Source organism: Bubalus bubalis, chromosome 22, assembly GCF_019923935.1.
Source record: "Bubalus bubalis isolate 160015118507 breed Murrah chromosome 22, NDDB_SH_1, whole genome shotgun sequence".
In the NCBI taxonomy this organism is placed as follows: Eukaryota; Metazoa; Chordata; class Mammalia; order Artiodactyla; family Bovidae; genus Bubalus; species Bubalus bubalis.
In genome coordinates this window covers 53,918,842-53,939,625 of record NC_059178.1, presented here as the reverse complement: position 1 = coordinate 53,939,625, position 20,784 = coordinate 53,918,842, and the positions used below count along the sequence as shown (strand labels likewise).

The 20,784-nt window shown below is 37.3% G+C and overlaps 2 long non-coding RNA genes across 2 annotated transcripts in view; both read left to right on the top strand.

Moving 5' to 3' along the window:
* The window catches only part of LOC123331156, a 65,460-nt gene extending 46,719 nt beyond the window's left edge, over window positions 1–18,741 (top strand). Inside the window, exons 2-3 of the long non-coding RNA XR_006547653.2 lie at window positions 14,799–14,998; window positions 18,683–18,741. This is a non-coding gene — a long non-coding RNA (uncharacterized LOC123331156). The remainder of the gene's footprint in view (window positions 1–14,798; window positions 14,999–18,682) is intronic.
* On the top strand, window positions 1,652–12,710 carry LOC123331157. The gene is made up of 2 exons (XR_006547654.1): window positions 1,652–1,711; window positions 12,428–12,710. It is a non-coding gene; the product is annotated as an uncharacterized LOC123331157 (long non-coding RNA).
* Window positions 18,742–20,784: the final 2,043 nt, after the last annotated feature.

The following is a 20,784-nucleotide window of genomic DNA, read 5'->3' as shown; positions in this document are numbered from 1 at the left end:
TCCAAGGGGCTCTCAAGAGCTGTCTCCAACACCACAGTTCAAAAGCATCAATTCTTCAGCACTCAGCCTTCTTTAGGGTCCAACTCATATCCATACATGACTACTGGAAAAACCATAGCTTTGACTATATAGACCTTTGTCTCCAAAGTGATGTCTCTGGTTTTTAATACGCTGTCTAAGTTTGTCATAGCTTTTCTTCCAAGCAGCAAGCATCTTTTAATTTTGTGGCTGCAGTCACTGTCCACAGTGATTTTGGAGCCAAAGAAAATCTGTCACTGCTTCCACTTTCCCTTTCTATTTGCCATGAAGTGATGGGACCAGAAAACAAATAACAAATGTAATACTTTTATTCGCTTTACACTTTGCTTTTAGCCTAGATGTTTTGGGGGGAGCTGCAGACTATAATTAATGTTGTAAAACTGTAGTAACAACTGATAAAGGAGAGTGTGAGAGGAATTTGGGCTGGGCTGCTTAATTAATAAGTTCCTTCAGGGTAGACATGATACTTCAATATTTTAGTGATTAGAGATGCTAGGTCTCTAAGTCAAGAATCAGGAAGGTGCAAAGTATTTTAATATTGTGTGGCAGATTGTCTGAATCATATGAGACAGATCTCAAATATGCTCTTATATAAATTCTGGGTAAGGTGTAAATCGTGTTTTCTTTTCAGTGTATGTTTCTTACAGGTATCAGAATTGCACATTGGTATTAGTTTTCACTGTATATGAACTGTATTTTCAGAGCACTGTTGCTTATTTTTTATATGTCTTTATAGTTATTGTAGTGGGTAGTGTCTCCTCCATTTTTCTTTACCTTTTTTTTAAAAAAAATATTTTTTATTGAAGGATAATTGCTTTACAGCATTTTGCTGTTTTCTGTCAAACCTCAACGTGAATGAATCAGCCATAGGTATATATCTCCATTTTTCTTAACACCAGCTATTTTTTTCCCTCTAAGGATCTCTGTGTGAAATATTGCAAAGCCTGAGGCACTTTGTGTGTGTGAGTGTGTGTGTATTTGCTAGAACAGATTCTCAAGAAAAAGTCTGATAGATGGTGATATGAACCTGAATGAAAATTAGTGTCATAACTTCAGAAAGTACCAAGGAGAAATTTAAGCATCACTTCATCAAGGTAATTTAATAATAAAAGTTTGGGGAGAGGGTAGTGACCTGAAAGGAGTATAATTGACAAATGCAGCGAAGACAGAGAATTTATTGTAGCTTTTTTTTTTTTAATGTAGCTTTTGATTGGGTAAACTGCATTAATGTCAATGAGGAAATACTCAGGATAGAGCCAATGCTTCTTAAAAAATCCAAAAGGGTATTTAACTGATTTCCATATATTTTCACTCTGTTATTAAGCTAAAATACTATCCCAGCAAGGTTGAAACAGAAGTTTCCTCTCATTTTTTAAAGGGTTCAGTTCAGTTCAGTTAATTCAGTTACTCAGTCATGTCTGACTCTTTGCGACCCCATGGATTGCAGCACGCCAGGCCTCCCTGTCCATCACCAACTCCTGGAGTTTACCCAAACTCATGTCCATCGAGTCGGTGATGCCATCCAGCCATCTCATCCTCTTCTTCATCCCCTTCTCCTCCTGCCCCCAATCCCTTCCAGCATCAGGGTCTTTTCCAATGAGTCAACTCTTCGCATGAGGTGGCCAAAGTACTGGAGTTTCAGCTCAGCATCAGTCCTTCCAATGTGAAGAAGGTAAAGATTAAAATTAATTATATTTCATTTATGCTGTCTCACAGGAGACTGAATTAATTAAGACTAACCTTGCGTTCAATTCATTATCAGATTGATTTTTAAGATATAATGTATTAAAAAAGATTCTCATATGTGGAATAATGTTAAAACAAGCAAGAATCAATCTGTTATTTTCCATTTTTTTTATATTTTCCAATGTTTGGTATACTATTTATCTCATTATTGCAGTATATCTGATAACTTTTCCTTTAAAGATTATGAGAAATACAAAATCTACTGTATATGTCTGAAATTTTTTGCATTTCTCTTAATATCTATTTTCTAAATGCAACCTTTATTTACTTTTAAATCAAAACTGTTATGCATTTTATAAGGGATTTGAAATAAGCTGTAGTTTAAATTTGAATTATAAACTTTTGAAAATATTTGCATTTGAGTTAGTTGAAATAAAAAACAACATTAAACATAAGGAAAATGCAAGAGAGTCAATATTTGTTTAAACATGTCATGGATAATAGTTTACTACTTCCAGGATGATCTGTGTGTATGTGCTTAGTCGCTCAGTCACGTCTGACTTTTTTCAACCCTTTGGACTGTAGTCTGCCAGGTTCTTCTGTCCATGGGAGCTTTCAGGCAAGAATACTGAATGAGTTGTCATTTTCCTCCTCTAGTTAGAGTAAAGCGTTACTAGCTGAGCTGCTAAGCCCAATACAATGATAACCTCAGATCCATTGATAACCTCAGATCCATTACCTTTCTCTAAGAAACCAAAACAGGCTTCTTGACAAACCAAATGTCAGTCACCATCCCATAAGGACAGCAGATCCCTACAGACTGCTGGACACATCAGATGAACTACTTGGGTTTGCCACTTTCTTGGTCAGTTGCACTGAGACCTCTCCTTATGCAAATTGAAATACATTTAGAGAACAGTCCTCCTGTATGAGCCTACTTAGGCTTGTTTCTTAGAACACTTCAAAGCTGGCAAAACTGTGTGTCTTTCAACAATTGGAAACTTTTCAAATTAATTGACTCAAGGTCATTTACTTTAGGTGTATGATTCACTTGAAGATAAGATATATTAATAGTAAATCCTTTAGATCTAAGCAGACAAGGAGCAAGATTATTTGAGGAAATATAACATCTCTACAGCCAAAGAATGTGGAGTTTCCCTCCCCCTCCTCCTCTCTTATTTGTTTATTCTTTTTATTTATTAAAGAAGTTAAAATGTTATACTGGAAAATATTCACTTAATACAAAAGAAAGCAGTTAAGGACAGACGAACATAAAGCATAGGATATATACAAAAATCAAACTAAACCTCAAGCCATAAATCCAATTATATATACAATAACACTAAATATGAGTGGATTAAACAATCTAGTCAAAAGGCAGAGTTTGTCAAAATGGTTAAAATAAACAATTTCTAATTATATGTTGCTGCAGGACATACACTGCAGATTTGAACATATGAGCAGATTGAAAGTAAAATAATGAGAAAAATATACAAACAGAAATGACAGAAAACTAAAGTGGCTATTCTAATATCAGATAAAATAGAACATGAACAAAAGAATGTTATTACAGATTAAAAAAAAAAAAAACAGATCAAAGACAGTTCATCAGAACATCCATGAGATAAGAGGAACAAAAATTGAAGTTTATGGCACATCTAGGCATAGGTGGAAAATCTTGGTAACACTCCTAGAATTTTGACTGGGAATCATTTGTTTAAAGGTTACAGGTGTAATAGGAATATACATGGGTGAAAGACTTAAAGCCAGCTCAGAATCTTCTCATTATTTGTGTAGATTAAGATAGGTTAGGGTTGCCAGTGTCTCTGACCTCTGATGCCGAATGCAGCAGGATTTAGGTGCTGAAAATTTTTTTCTTGCAGTTTTTCTTTGGCAGTGTCTGTAATTCAGTTAAAAAAATTATGTATACAAGGAGACAAGTCAGCATGAACAAACCCCAAAGAGACCATAGAGCAAAAGGAATTAGACAAAAGTTTATAAAAACTTATTTCAAATCACTTTATGGCAATAGATAAGAAAATGAAGATAAAAATCTAAAAATCATTGGTAAAATATTAGTAAAACTTATGAAAGGAGAAGGAAAACTGAATTATGACTAAAGCTAGACTCAATTAATAATCAGCAATCTTTCCCTTAAACAACTCCAAACATAGTTGGGTTCACTGATGAATTCTACCAGACATCTGTGTAGGCAGTAATCCAAATCAAGTTCAAGTTTTCTCAGATTTAGAGAAAAAGCAGTGAAATTTCCTTTAAATATTTTATGAGGCAAATAAACATCTTAAAACAAAGCTTAACAAGGACAGCAAAATAAAGGAAAATCACAAGCCGATAAATTTCAAGAACATTCATACAAAAATCTTAAGCAGAATATTAGATTGTAAAGAAAGTATGAAGGATAATTCAGCCTGACCCAGGTGGTGTGCAACAAGGAATTCATTAAAATTAATGAAATTTGTTATATTGCAGGTTAAAGCATATATGTGTGTGTGTGTGTACATATTTATATATACACACACATAGTTTTAATTGCTTCCTATTCAGTCTATTATTAAGGATGTAATTCCCATCCCAGGCTTATGAGGGTAGCCAAACATAGCTTGGGGGACAAGGACCCAAACCTCAGGGCCACAAGGGCCTTGCACTTGGGAACAGATTGAACAAGCAGAGGCCCTGTGAGGTACACATCCTACAGTATCAAGAGGGTGGCTGGCCTCTTGGTTCCCATGAAAAGTGTAATTGGATAGTTGAACTACTCCACAGACTGGCAAGGACCTAATACCTACTTCCCAAGATGATCAAGTGTACCCAGTACATTTGAAAAGGAGGGTTGTGTGGCTTGGGGACCTTAACTGTGGGGGCAGAATGGGGACGGAACATTGCAGTTAGATCATTTAAAGCTCTCCTGATTTTACCAGATGACAACATATAATATTGAACCTCGATTTTAGGTCTTTACCACAGAGTTATGTAGGCTCTTCACTGAGAGTAGCTTTTACAGTGATGTGTTATTTTTAGCTGCGTGTATGTGTGTGCATACATGCATCTTCAGTCATGTCCAACTCTTTGCATCCCCATGGACTGCATCCAGGGGATCTTCCTGACTCAAGGGATTGAACTTGAGTGGCCTTCCTCTCCTGCATTGGCAGGAGGCTCTTCACCACTAGTACCACCTGGAAAGCCCCCATTTTTTTAAGCTATACAATTGAACAATCCCTGCATCACTTAGTTTTATACTGAAATAGTGAGAAGGTTCAGATGGGGGTGAAGAGAATGTGTAGGTTTCAAAATAAAATCATAACTTGTGGTTATGTCTTTATCTACATTTTATGCTTTGTCAAGAATTTCTGGTTTTATCAACACTTTCTGTAAAAATTCATCTCTTTTGATCTAAAGTGTGTGAAAACGAAACAGCTGCTGCTGCTAAGTCGCTTCAGTCGTGTCCAACTCTGTGTGACCCCAGAGATGGCAGGCCACCAGGCTCCCCGTCCCTGGGATTCTCCAGGCAAGAACACTGGAGTGGGTTGCCATTTCCTACTCCAATGCATGAAACTGAAAAGTGAAAGTGAAGTCGCTCAGTCGTGTCTGACTCTTAGTGACCCCATGGACTGCAGCCTACCAGGCTCCTCCATCCACGGGATTTTCCAGGCAAGAGTACTGGAGTGGGATGCCATTGCCTTCTCTGGGTGAGATAGCTAGATGGTGGTAATTTTGTTTTTCTAACCTATAGATGGGGTAAAATATGACATCATTGCAATGCATTCAATGCAGTTAAAACCACAGCCATGTTTAAGTAAAATATTGAAGGAGATAAAATTTTATTCTCTCAGTCCTTGCAAAATCAATCTCCTCAGGTCACTCACGGGTGTCCCTCACATCAGGTCTTTTTCTCTTTGTACTGGTACACCTAATAATCGAAATCATCTGGTTTTCCTAAATCCAAGTTATAATACAACTAGTATTCTTGCTTTGAGAATCCCAGGGACAGAGGAGCCTTTTGGGCTGCCGTCTATGGGGTCGCACAGAGTCGGACACGACTGCCGCGACGCAGCAGCAGCAGCAGGAGATATAGTTTAAGGGATTAAACATTGATGCTTTCAAGATATTTTAATAACTGAGAGTGCATAAGAATTCTTGATTTCTATTTCAGAATATGGTATATTTTATTAGCATTTCTGAGTCACAACATTTTGCCTCTTATTTATTTCAAAAATTAGCTGACCTGAGATTATTAAGGCAGAGATTAGTAGAAAAAGACAACCTCTGTAAAGATTACTGATTCTCAGGGTTTTCAGAATGTTTGAGATAGTTTATACATGAACCCTAGAGATTCTCAGGTGAAATTTATAACAAAGTGAAGTTAGAAAGCTGGGTTTTCCTGTGATTAAAGCTTCAAGTGTTTTTGAAGGGAACATACTTTATCTGACTTCCCAAACACACACAGCTCCATTTAAAGGATTACTCCTTAGCTCACTGTTTAAAAAATCTTCTAAGTATTTATCCATTTAATAGAGTTTAAATTACTTTGCATATAAAACTCCTTTAGTTTGACTCCTTTAACAATCATAATCAGACATATCTTAAAGACTATCTAATTTTGTAAAAGTGGACTAGACACTTTTTTTCCATTTAATGCATGTTTTATATATTCATTTGGAAAATAATTAGATCAGTAATTAAATATTAATATTTAAAACATTGAGAGGAGTTCTACTGAGGGCTAGAGCACAGTTTAATTTTTTAAAAAGGACTTTCATATCTATTCTTGAGATAAAGATGTATTCTTCAACCTATTTTTTGCTGTTTATGTAGAAACTGAAATCACTTTGAGTAATTGCTATGCACTGTTTATAAAATATTCTTTATCATGAATAGTTATCATGAGTGGCAAAAACATATTCAAATATATTGTGGATTATTCATCTCTGAAATTGCTTTGAATTGGGTGCAAAATGCCAGTGGAGGTTCATATAACATGTCACTATTAATTAAGTAGAAAATTCCTGCTGAGCACCTTATTGTAGGCAAAATAAATGTTTTTCATTAACTGGTAATTAACCTGACTACATTAGGAAGGTCAAAAATTAGTCTATGGCATACAACACCTTATGTACAGTTTGCAGAAGATAAATTTATCAATTTAAATACTCTCTGGATAATACAAGTAATGACAGAGGCAAATCACAGTAGGTGAGTAAACAACGATGGCAAAATTCTAAACAGAATAGACTTACATGTTATACGGTGGAAAAAATAAACTTCTACTGACCACTTACTATGTTTCTTATATTAACACATCATTATCTACTTTTTTAAAGAAATGTAAAAGATGATTCTGTTACTTTCAAGTTTAATCCAAGGAACTAGAGGTCCAGAAATGTTGTTTTTCCTAAGTCACAAATAAGGAACAGTTGGGAAATGATTCTTTCCTGGGAATGATTCACCAGGCTCCGCCGTCCCTGGGATTCTCCAGGCAAGAACACTGGAGTGGGTTGCCATTTCCTTCTCCAGTGCATGAAAGTGAAAAGTGAAAGTGAAGTCGCCCAGTTGTGTCCAACCCTCAGCTACGCTATGGACTGCAGCCTACCAGGCTCCTCCATCCATGGGATTTTCCAGGCAAGAGTACTGGAGTAGGGTGCCATTACCTTCTCTTCTGGTAGTCTACTAGCTGGCAAATCTGCACTGTCTTAGTAGAAGGTAAAACAATTTTAAAAAGGAAGCAGATGCAAAAACTAGTAAATGAATACACAAGATTGAACAGTGAGTGAATGAACAAGATAATATGTGTATTCATGTATAAGTAGACAATACTTTTCCATAAGCAATTTGAATGCCGTTTCTATATATAACATTTTATGCAGTGGAAATCATAGTGGTGAGGAAAAGTAGAGAAATGGTGGAATGGAGTAAAAGCTGATGCCATAGTATTGAAACTGATATTAGAAGTGAACCTCTGGGCATTGTTTTTAAAATTTAACTTTAAAATGGTGACTATAAATAACTTTTGGGTTCATAGGTTTATTTGTTGACAACATAGGAAACAGATATATCCAGTTTGTAGTAGAATTTTTTCATGATGTCAGTTAAGAATACCATTTTCAATTTTTTCAGTTCAGTCAGTCATGTCTAACCCTTTGCAATGGCATGGACTGCAGCACGTCAGACCTCCCTATCCATCACCAACTCCTGGAGCTTACTCAAACTCATGTCCATTGAGTCTGTGATGCCATCCAACCTTCTCATCCTCTGTTGTCCCCTTATCCTGCCTTCAATCTTTCCCAGCATTAGGGTCTTTTCAAATGAGTCAGTTCTTTGCATCAGATGGCCAAAGTATTGGAGTTTCAGCTTCAGCATCAGTCCTTCCAATGTATATTCAGGACTGATTTCCTTTAGGATTGACAATTTGATCTCCTTGGTGTCCAAGGGACTCAACACTGTTAATTTTAGGGAAGAAATCAGAGTGGAGAGATGAGCTGTTTTAACAAGATTAAGATGGGTAGAACGTATGTTCACAGACAAGCAGAGAACTTAAATAATTCTGATACCATATATGAATTACCTGTTCCTCAGCCTGTGTTGGAAAGGGTTAAGATCTTTGTGACTTCAATTTTGTGTGTGTCCATGCCACTGATAGAGGCAGAGGGAATGGTCGCTGTGGAAATAGTAATCTGAACAGAGATTCAACCCCCATTTGGAGCATTCATCCTCCAGGGTCATGGTGTAAAAATCATTTAGCATCGACAAGCACCAGTTGGACAGAGCATTAATGGACCCACCATGCTGACACACACCCAGACCAGAATCAGACGCCTTTTTTCCTCTGAGGATGGATGAGATTCATGCCGAAACAAATGGAGTACTCATGTGGGGTGCTCAGTTTAAGGGGATGTCCATGACTCCAGCATGCAAGACAAATAATATTTCAGCACATAATTTATAAAAATAAAAATCAATGTCAGAAATCTAAATCTAAACATGAAATTTAAAAATTGAAGCTAATAAAAATTATAATAAAATTGATGACAGTTTAAAAAGTTAGCTGAGGGTTAATGTTTTAAAATTACCTTGAATAGTATTTCCTTCAGAAGGAAAGCAAACAGTATGTAGGGTCTATAATGTATCATTCACAATATCAATCATATAATCTGTATTAGTTGGGATTAGCTGGAAAATCAGACCTATAGGATATGTAGAGAAATAGATGAGGAGTTTAGTTATGTGAATTGGCTAAAAGGCTGAGAGGTTAAAGCAAAAGTCACTTAGTCATGTCTGACTCTTTGAGATCCCATGGACTTCATGCCACCAGGAGGCTCCTCTGTCCATGGAACTCTCCAGACAAGAATAATGCAGTGGGTAGCCATTCCTTTCTCCAGGGTATCTTCCCAGCGCAGGGATCAAATCTGGGTCTCCTGCATTGCAGGCAGATTATTGACCATCTGAGCCACCAGCAAAGCTAAGAAAGGAGGTGTTATAAGTCAGTCTGAGTCCAATGACCAAAAAACTAGGGGCTCCAATGTTGAGGAGAGCATGGCAACTCACTCCAGTTTTCTTGCCTGGAGAATCGTAATGGACAGAGGAGCCTGGTGGGCTACAGACCATGGGGTCACAGAGTCGGACATGACTGAATGACTAACACTTTCAATGTCTGAGGGCAGGAGAGGAAGAATGTCCCAGCTCAAGAAAAGAGAGAAAGAATTCACCCTTTCTTTACATTTTGTTCTGTTTGGGCTCTCAATGGATGGATGATGCCCACTCACACTGGTGAGGGCAGACCTTCTTTATTTAATCTGCTGGCTCAAATGCTAATCTCTCTTGTAAACTCCCTCACAGATATGCTATGCTATGCTAAGTCACTTCAGTCGTGTCCGACTCTGTGTGACCCCATATACGGCAGCCCACCAGGCTTCCCTGTCCCTGGGATTCTCTAGGCAAGAACACTTGAGTGGGTTGCCATTTCCTTCTCTAATGCATGAAAGTGAAAAGAGAAAGTGAAGTCGCTCAGTCGTGTCCGACTCCTAGCGACCCCATGGACTGCAGCCCACAAGGCTCTTCCGTCCATGGGATTTTCCAGGCAAGAGTACTGGAGTGGGGTGCCATCGCCTTCTCCGCCTCACAGATATACTCAAGAATAATGTTTTACTGGCTATCTGGGCACCCCTTAGCCCAGTCATGTTGACACATAAAATTAACTATCACAGATTTTACTTCCTCACCTCCTCTCTCTCTGTTTTATAAAAGAAACTGACATCCAGACCCCTATAAGACAGTACTCTAGGACACTAACCACCACCTTCTTTGACACTTGGTTTTCTGAATAAAATCGCTATTCCTTTCCTCAAAAAAAAAAAAAAAAAAAAAAAAAATTAACTATCACACTGTCCAAAATCATTACTCCTACGACAGCTAGAAGTAGATGATTCATACTGCAGAGAACAAGCAATCAACGGAGACCACCCACAAGATGACCAAGCTGTTGCAATTAGCAGATACCAGTTTTTATAATAAATAGACATTATAACTGCTGAGGATTGTAAAGAAAAATATGTACAAAGTAAATGAAAATATAGAAAAACTCCAAAGTGAAGTGAAAACTATAAAGAGAAACATTTGAAGGAATTGTTTCATGTGCTGTGGGGGCTGGCGAGTTTCGAGTCTGTGGAGCAAGCAGGCAGGCAATCTGGAAGTTCAGGGAGCTGCTGACGCTGTCGTTTTGAGTCTGAAGTCTCCAGGCTGGAAACTAAGGCTGGATTTCTATGTCCCAGTCTTGTGACTAATTGCTCCTTGCTCCAGAAGCCTTGATCTTTGCTCTTAAGTCCTTAACTGAATGGGTGAGGCTCACATGCCTTTGGGAGGGTAATTTGCTTTGCTCAATATCTACTGATTTAAGCTTAATCACATCTAAAAAGTACATTTAAAACAATATTAAGGATGTGTTTGATGAATCAACTGGCACTAGGGTATAGCCAAGGTGACACATAAAATTACTCATCACAGTTATCGTTTTATTCTAAGTACACACTTAAGCAATATGCGTCAATGGAATTGGTAAATAAGTAATTGTCTGCTGTGGATACTCTTTATCAGCATGGTGTGTATTGATAGAGAAAAAGTCCACAAGAAATGAAACTGGATAAAAGTGATATTTTTAATCAATCATGTATTCAGTATATTGTTAAGGTTTTAGTCTTCAAAGACATCACTTTTCAAATCAGTTATTTTCATTTTACACTTTAAAGTCTTTAAATCACCAATTGTTAGAGGTGCTAAACATATCTTAGCTCCCATATGTTTTTATAACAGATATAATAACTTAACAGGTTTTTGTTAAGAATTCTAATCCTAGAAAAGGTTATTTCCTCTCTCTTCTCTCCCTCTCTCTTTTTATTCTTTACATGTGTGAGATGAGTAGAGTGAAGCAACTGTTTGTAGGAGTCATGTGCTAGGAGAAGGCATTAGGAACTGTGCAGTTCCAAAAAAAAAAAAAAGTGAAGAAATTCTCATTAGCTGGATTGCAGGTTGGGACCATTACACTTCAAAAAGCTCCTTATTTTTTATTTTCTGAAGCAAGAGTAAAGGACATTTTTTAAAGGAGAAATAACCTTTACTTGCCACCATGGAGAGGGATGTTATACAATTCGCCTTGGAAAAGTTTATTATCTCCCTACCAGTAAGTTATTTGAAATTAATTATTCATTTATGTGGCAAAGATAGAGAAGAGAATATATTATGAAGATAAAATGTGCCTGCTGTTTTTTTGTTTATCACACACATTTAGAAGCTTTAGAAGCACAAAGCAATGACCCTGTGACCCAGGAATTCGACAGCTAGAGAAAATACACTCTTGATAAAATTGTGTTCATGGTTTTAGGAAAACTTCATAAGGATCTTCAATCAGCATTGCTTTTAGTAGTAAAAATCTAGAAACAATAAAATATTCTTTCATTGAAGAATGGATAAATTTAGTATGGTCTAATAATCCCAGAGTTGGTGATAGACAGGGAGGCCTGGCGTGCTGTGATTCATGGGGTCGCAAAGAGTTGGACATGACTGAGCAACTGAACTGACTGAACTGAATAATGGAATAACCTGAAATAAAGGATATATTCATCAAAATAGGTAAACTTCAAATATATAACTTTAAGTGAATAAAAAAACATGTTAAAAATGATCAGATCATGCTATATAACATATGTAAATATTACTGACAACATATTTTATAAACATATATGTATGTGTGTGTGTATATACACATACAGTTTCCTTAAAGAATGGTAAAGAATCTGCTAGCAATGTCGGAGACATGGTTTCCATCCCTGGGTCTGGAAGATTCCCTGGAGAAGGAAATGGAAACCCACTCAAGTATTCTTGCCTGGAAAACCCCATGGACAGAAAAGCCTGCTGGGTTACAGTCCATGGAGTTGCAAAAGAGTCAGATACGATGCAGCAACTAAACACGAACATACACATACACATAATCATGAAGGGAAAGAAATACATTCTTTCTACATCTCTGGAAAAAGATGGAAGGAGATATGGGGGCAGGATCAAATGTCTGTAGTATATCTACATACAAAGCCCTTTTGCTAGATGGAAAATATATTAGAATATACATTATAGTTAACTCTGGGTGATGGTTTTACAGATTTCTGCTATATTAATCTATACATTTTTATCTTTGCAGAAAATCATGATTAAAACTAAAATGATATTAACTGAAAACAAGCAGAGATGAAAGAAGGCTCTTTTAAGGAGGAGCATTGTAGCTACTGATTAGTATTTGCATCCAGTTGGAACTTTCACAAAGGAAATCAGCAACAGGCAATTCTTGCTCCCTATCAAAACTCCTTAAGCCTTCTAGAAAGAAGAGGCATGAATGCTACAGATTCTTTGAAAATTTTAAAGTCTAAGTAGTATACTTTATGCTACAAACTGAATATATTAAACTGAGTAATGATGAAAAATTAGTAATCAATGTGCATTTATGATTCAATGATATATTCAGGTACATGTAAATATTCATTTTAAAGTATATCCTTAATGAGTTTGTTTACAAAACATAAACAGAGTTGCAGATGTAGAAAACAAACTTATGGTTACAATAGGATAAGCAGGGGTGGGGGATAAGTTGGAAGGTGGGATTGACATATACACACTGCTGCTAAGTCACTTCAGTTGTGTCTGACTCTGTGCGACCCCATAGATGGCAGCCCACCAGGCTCCCCCGTCCCTGGGATTCTCCAGGCAAGAACGCTGGAGTGGGTTGCCATTTCCTTCTGCAATGCATGAAAGTAAAAAGTGAAAGTGAAGTCACTCAGTCGTGTCCGACTCTTAGCGACCCCATGGACTGCAGCCCACCAGGCTCCTCCACCCATGGGATTTTCCAGGCAAGAGTACTGCAGTGGGGTGCCACTGTCTTCTCCGCATAGTTGAATTACAATGTTGTGTTTGTTTCCAATTACAGCAAAGTGAATCAGTTATACATACACATAGACCTACTCTTTTTTAGATTCTTTTCCCATATAAGCCACTTCAGAGTATTGAGTCTAGTTCCTTGTGCTACAGCAGGTCCGTATTAGTTACCACATCTATTTTGCATATAGTAGTAGTGTGTAGTAGTGTGTATATGCAAAAAAGATGTGATAACTAATACGGACCTGCTGTAGCACAAGGAACTAGACTCAATACTCTGAAGTGGCTTATATGGGAAAAGAATCTAAAAAAGAGTAGGTCTATGTGTATGTATAACTGATTCACTTTGCTGTAATTGGAAACAAACACAACATTGTAATTCAACTATACTCTGATAAAAATTTTGAAAAATAAGATAGGTGAACCACAAGGACATATTGTATAGCACAGGGAACTATACTCAAAAACCTTGTAATAACCTATAATGAAAAAGTTGCTGATAATATATATGTATATATAACTGAACATTTTGCTGTATACTTAAAGCTAAAACAGAATTGAAAATTAACTCTACTGAAAAAATTACAGACCATGGACAAAAAAAATAAAATATATCCTTATTTAAAACTCTGAGAGACATAAATACACGAAAAAAGCAGAATCATCTTATTTTCATAAATTGGGTCCAAAGTGTTTCAAAGAAAGCAGAATTTTCTAGACTCTGTGCTTACCTTTAAGAGAGTGAAATTTTATAGATTGGGGGAAAAAAACCTACAAGATAAAACTAATGAAATCTTTCAGTTTGCCTATATATACTTGCCTATAGAGAGTAAGTATGGAAGCCTTATTTCTCCTGCAAACATATACTTTTAAATGGGATTATTTAATAGCCCTCTGGTGGTTTTATTGGCAAGGCAGTTAGAAATCATACAAGTTCCACTTCTTATTTCATCATGCATGCCGTATTTCATAATGTAATCTCAAATATAGTCACATGGTGAGGCAAAATTCTCTTTAAAATAAAAAAGTGCCATTTTCAGAAGATACATGCTTACTGGAATCACTCACATGTGCCCAAAGCAGCCTGTGTATATATTTTTTTTATCACTCACATATAAAGTAGGCCAGGCTCAAGTTATCATCAAAAAGTGCATTCACTAGAAAAGAAACAAATCATTTTCTTTGTAGATGAGACAAATTACTTAAAAAGTATGATGTGGCTATTTTACTAATGAAAAGTAACTTAATAATCAAAGGGTATTTGCATTTTTGGTATAAATGAACTGATTCACTGGATTAGAAAAATAGAATGTAGAAATGGAGAGAAAAAAATGGACAACAAAGCAAAAACTGGATTTTCCCCAGCATGTTTCTCCAGAATATTTTTGCTGTCCTAGAATAATTAGTAAAATAAAAATAGGAAATTGTGCATAGATTTATAATCACGCATAGCTTCTATAAAGTATTTAAGATGTACTCATTAATTTTCAGAGTAAAATATTACACTTAGATGGGATCTTAGTTGTCATCTGTCTACATCTTTGATTTATACTTGAAGATTTTGAGGTTCAAATAAGTCCATGTTCACAGCTCTTTGGCAGCAGAACCAAGAGCAGAAGAACCTCATGTTTGTTCTCTTTCAGGAACACCTGGACAATTTTTCTTCTTAAGAAACATAATGGAGACATTTGATCAGTCACTAAATCGTGTCCAACTCGTTGCAACACCATGAACTGAGGAACACCAAGTTTCCTTGTCCTTCACTATTTCTGGGAGTTTGCTCAATAAGTCAACGAAATAAACCTAAAACCCCACTAAATCAAATCCTCTGTTATTAATGAAGGTAATTGTTAGATAACTAGGGAATAAATGTTCTCATGTCAAATTATCATTTTAGAAGGGGATAGAAAAGACTTTGGCAGCCAGAAACAATCACAGAAAAGTCTTAAAAAGATTGTTCCTTTTTGTGTTTAATAACAATTTATAAAAGCTTTTATATAAAAATAATTTATGCCAAGAATTGTGCTGGTCATTGAGCATGCAAAGATGAATAACCTATTTCCTGCTTTTAAGACTGTCAAAAGCTTTTGTGTGATATAGATAAATGCATTAAGGGCAATGAGGAAAGTACTATAATTAAAGTTTGTAGAAAATCATTGTGGGGATATTTTATTGTATATGGAGATAAATGAAAACCTCCCTGAGTACCTTGTAGTAGTCTTAAAAAGTGGCTAGATTAGCAAAGTGTAAGAATGCTGAATGCTATGGTTTTTCCAGTAGTCATGTATGGATGTGAGAGTTGGACCATAAAGAAAGCTGTGCACTGAAGAACTGATGCTTTTGAATTGTGGTACTGGAGAAGACTCTTAGGAGTCCCTTGGACTCCAAGGAGATTCAACCAGCCCATCCTAAAGGAAGTCAACCCTGAATATTCATTGGGAGACTGGATGCTGAAATTGAAGCTCCAATACTTTGGCTGCATAGTGCGAAGAGCCAACTCACTGGAAAAGACCTTGATCCTGGGAAAGAGTGAAAGCAAAAGGAGAAGGGGATGACAGAGAATGGGATGGTTAGATAACATCACTGACTCAATGGACATGAATTTGAACAAACTCCTAGCGATAATGAAGGGCTGGGAAGCCTGGTGTGCTGCCATCCATGGGGTCACAAAGAGTTGGACATGCCTTAGCGACCGAAAAACAACAATAAAAAGTGCTGATGTGGAAATTAAGGAAGAACATGAAGATGGAATTGGAGATGCACCAGCGGTGGTTGGGGAATGCAGCACCAGGAGGACAAAGAGCTATGGGAGATAAGACACCATCTTTTCATTAACCTGTTTGGAGGGGAGCACACTTCACACCAGCCCCGCCTCCCACACTGGGCACACAGCAGGAACAAGGGGGCATGTTCCATCCCCTTTCCTAAAACTGGATTCTTTAATCTCCTGCCTCTGAAGTTTAACTTGCCCAGATGACTTTCCTATTTCCTCTGCCTTTATGAGTCTGTTGTTTATTCAAAAACCAGTTTACACCTATGTTTCCACTTCACTTCACCTGCTAAAAGTTTCCTGCAAGATGGGAATTTACCTTGTGGTATGGGGAGAGTGGTTGAACAGTTACTTGATCAAGGTTTGGGATTTATAAAACTGATCCTGGCACTTCCAAGGAGGATGAAGTTAATGCTGTTGGGGGCCAGATGGTGGGAGCTGATGATACTTGAAGCAGGAATCCAGACTGAGAACTTCTTTCTCAAAAGAGTTCCATGGTCCAGAGGTCTGACAGTGTCTGGAACAGAGGAAATGCAGGCCATTTCTGCCCCCCACTGTACTACACACCTCTCTTCCTCCTTCCAAACCTCTGTGTTGTTTAAAGAGAAGCCTTTGCAATCATTCTCTAAGAAAGTGTGGGAAGAACTGGAAATGGTTTCCTAGGTGTCAAAGACACTAAATGTTGGAGAAGAGAGAGAGCTGCTGTGTCTATCAACTCTGGGGCTCAGAAATGCTATGTTTATCCCAGTTGGGTTTAGAAATGTCACTTGTTTAGTCTTTCCAAACCACCCATGTCTCAGGCAGCCTTCAGGAAGAGTTTCATCTTTCCATCCCCTTTTCTAAAACTGGATTCTTTAATCTCCTGCCTCCAAAGTTTAACTTGCACAGACGACTTTTCTATTTCCTCTGCCCTTATGAGTCTGTTGTTTATTAAAAAATCAGTTTACACCTATGTTTCCACTTCACTTCTCTTGATACTCTTAGTCCTTTCTTTTTTTAACCATGTTTTTCTTCATTTACCATTTTGCAATCTCAGAATGTAATGTGCTAAATAAGATATAATCATTATTTAGAAATATTTGTGTAAAACAAAGGATATAAGATAAAAAAATGATAGTCCTTGAGTTTTGGTCCAATTGTTACGCAGAGGCTAACTTTAGTTCTGAATCTGTTTATGTGAAAATTTTCTTAAGTAAAAATTAGAATGTTTCTTAATCATTGAGTCTCAATAATAATATGTGACTGATACATACAATGGTCTGCTGCTGCTACTGCTGCTAAGTTGCTTCAGTCATGTCTGACTCTGTGTGACCCCACAGACGGCAGCCTACAAGGCTCTTCCGTCCCTGGGATTCTCCAGGCAAGAATACTGGAGTTGGGTGCCATTTCCTTCTCCAATGCACGAAAGTGAAAAGTGAAAAGGAAGTCCCTCAGTCGTGTCCGACTCTTAGCGACCCCATGGACTGCAGCCCACCAGGGTCCTCCATCCATGGGATTTTCCAGGCAAGAGTACTGGAGTGGGGTGCCATCGCCTTCTCTAACATACAATGGTCTAGTGCCTCAGAATTAGAGATTATCTAGGTCAAAACTGGAAACTAAATTTATGCACTGTCCCAAACTAATAAAAATGAAATTGGGCATAGTTTTATTTTTTAGTATGATAAAAACATGACTTTATTTCAGAAAACAATTGTGTAGTTCATAAATGCACTTGATGTACAAATTTAAAAATATTAGGCTCAATTTTTAATTTGAAGATATGAATTTAAATTAAAAAGAATTAACAACTTTTAAGTAATAAACCTTAGAAATAACTATAGATGTTTTCCTTTCAATGCAAATCTGCAGGGCATTAGTAGAAACAAATATGAACATTTGGATGTCTGAAAGAGACAAGGTTAGAGATATAGGCAGAGATCCAATCATGCTTGGCCTCCAAGGCTCTATGAAGTGTTTTTACATTGATTCTCTGGGTGACATGGATTTTTTTATGATGTCTAACATTTAATATCTGTATAGTCTTATATAAGCTAATTAACCTATGTAATTAGCATAGGCAATGGCACCCAACTCCAGTACTCTTGCCTGGAACTGTTGTGTTGGAGAAGACTCTTGAGGGTCCCTTGGGCTGCCAAGAGATCCAACTAGTCCATCCTAAAGGAAATCAGTCCTGGATATTCATTGGAAGAACTGATGCTTAAGCTGAAACTCCAATACTTTGGCCACCTGATGTGAAGAATGGACTCATTTAAAAAGACCCTGATGCGGGGAAATATTAAAGGTGGGAGGAGAAGGGGACTACAGAGGATGAGATGGTTGGATGGCATCACCAACTCTGGACATGAGTTTGAGCAAGCTCCAGGAGTTGGTGATGGACAGGGAGGCCTGGTGTGCTGCAGTTCATGGTGTTGCAAAGATTCAGACACGCCTGATCTACTGAACTGAACTGAAGAACCTTGCCAACCCTATGAGTCATAAGAGAACTAGTCAGGAAAGTGATTATTTTCTACAGGGTGACTGGAATTATTCTTTTACTAATGAATGCTAGGGGTGTGTGGTCTTTTCTGTTAATACCCTGATTTAATTCCTTTCTTGGTCAACTACTAATCCTATGCCTATAGTGCCTAATACCCCACTTAGAAGGAATGAGAGGGCATTTATAGGAAAGAACCGTATCCTCTCTGTGTTGTGATTTAACCTGTGTTGTGATTACTGAAGAATATTGCTTTTGCTTGATGTATCTCTCCTGTTTCCCAGGTGGCAAAGTGGTAAAAAATCTGCCTACCAATGCAGGAGAGAGGGGCTCAATCCCTGGGTCAAGGAGATCCCCTGGAGGAGGAAATGGAAACCCACTCCAGTATTCTTGTCTCGGAAATCCCATGGACAGAAGAGCTTGTTGGACACAACTGAGCAAATGAGTGCATGTGCACACACACACTGAATTCTCCCCCTAGCCAGATTCCCAATCCTTTCTAACTAAACATGTAAGCATCCAGACACAACCATCTATTTCCCTGCCGCTCCACCCACTCTCTCAGGAAGGAGGCAGTCTCTTCTTTTAGGCTGCATTCCTTGTAGGCACTGAGCTTCTTGCATGGAGTGTAAGATCCTTCCTCTATTTGCTGACTTGAAAGTTAGTATTAGGGGGGAGTATTTTGTTCCCAGTCCTGGTGAGAGTGCCATTTAAAAAATCTGCTCTCATCTTACTCCCTTATTCAGTTGGAAGACAGAGCTCACACATATGTACTCCATGCAGGGCCTTCCTCCTTTTTTTCCCTCTAGGAGCATGGAGTGGGTGGGACATGGACCGTCCACGGGGTGGCAGGTCCTTCTCTGCCCTTACCAGTGAGTGACAGCCTGGTGGACGGGTTCAACTGGCACTTCTCCAACCGTGCCATTCAACCACCATCTCCAACAGTCTTTGTAAAAAGTTATAGAGCTGATGTTTTTACCATCAGATGCTGCTCTTTTTTATTTCTTAATCTGTTCAGAGCAGAGAAAGAAGAATACGATTTGCTGGCCTGCCTGGAGCCCTGGTACCTGGTAAAGAATAGATATTCACTCGATTTTTGCTGAATGAATGGAGACAACACTTAATCGAACTCAATAAGTGAGAGGAAAATTGAATTAGCCTTAAAGTCTCATAAGTACAGCTATACTTAAAAAAAAAAATCATGTGCTTGCAAAAGCTGTTGGTTTAATAAATCATTTGCCATGGAATGAGCTTTGTGAATATTTATCTCTTCAGTATTATGTAGCCAGCATAATAGTATAATAATAGACCACACAGAATCACAGGCAAAAGGGCAGCTCATCCAGAGATTTTAAATGATTATAATCATAAGAGAAGACAACTAGTAAAACCTTTATATAGAATGAGAAAGGAGGGGGAAAAATGATGTCAATTTCAGCATAAGCCATTATAGGATAATCTATCTTCCGAACTATCACAAAATCATTTATGGCTCACCATCCAAAAATAGTCCTTTTAATCACACTTGGCATTGCTTACATTTATTTTTAAGGCAATGTAAAGTTCATGTTATTTTCATGGTTGGAAAATTGAGAGGTATTTCTGTTCACCCATAATTGTTACTCACTCTCAGAACGTGTATGGGTATGATGAATACTTAGAGACCACTTTTGTGTCACATGAACACTTTGAAGAAGATTGGAAGCAAACTGAAGTGTTGCTTTTACCTTAGGCACAAATTTTTAAGTTTAGTCATTTGCCTCTTAAATCACATTTAACTTTTACAACATTTTTTAGAAAAGTAAAAGAGGGATTCTAGGTTGCAATTAAGATTTGTTTGAAGAAAATAACATTCACTTGAACTGTATTTCCTACTTAGGAGATCGAACTCAAATTTTAATATAAAACTAAGCATGAAAATTCCTTATGAATTTCCCAAGAATTAATGTGTGTTTTTCTTCATTAATCTCTCTCTCACACATACAGACTTTTACATGCATTCTATGAACTGATTTGGTATGATTCTTCATAAGTCATTGCCATGGAATCATCACAGGTGTTTTAGGCATTTAGCTTCAAACAGAGATCTTGACTGCTTTTCTAATCTAAAAGAAAGATGGAAAATGTGACTAAGAGACTAAATACCCAAATCTAGAATAAAACAAAAAGCCATCAAATAATCCAAATAGCTAAGAACACATGCTTATAGAAGTAAATACTATTTGAATATAATCATGTTTCAGGCAAATGCTTCCAACTGCGTACGCTATTGGATTATCTGATTCTTGGAAGATTTCCTCTTGCTCAGAAGGAGGAAGTTTCAATTGCTGCCTGTACATTCAAAAAATCATCCGTGGCATCAGTTAACATAGTCATCTCACCCACC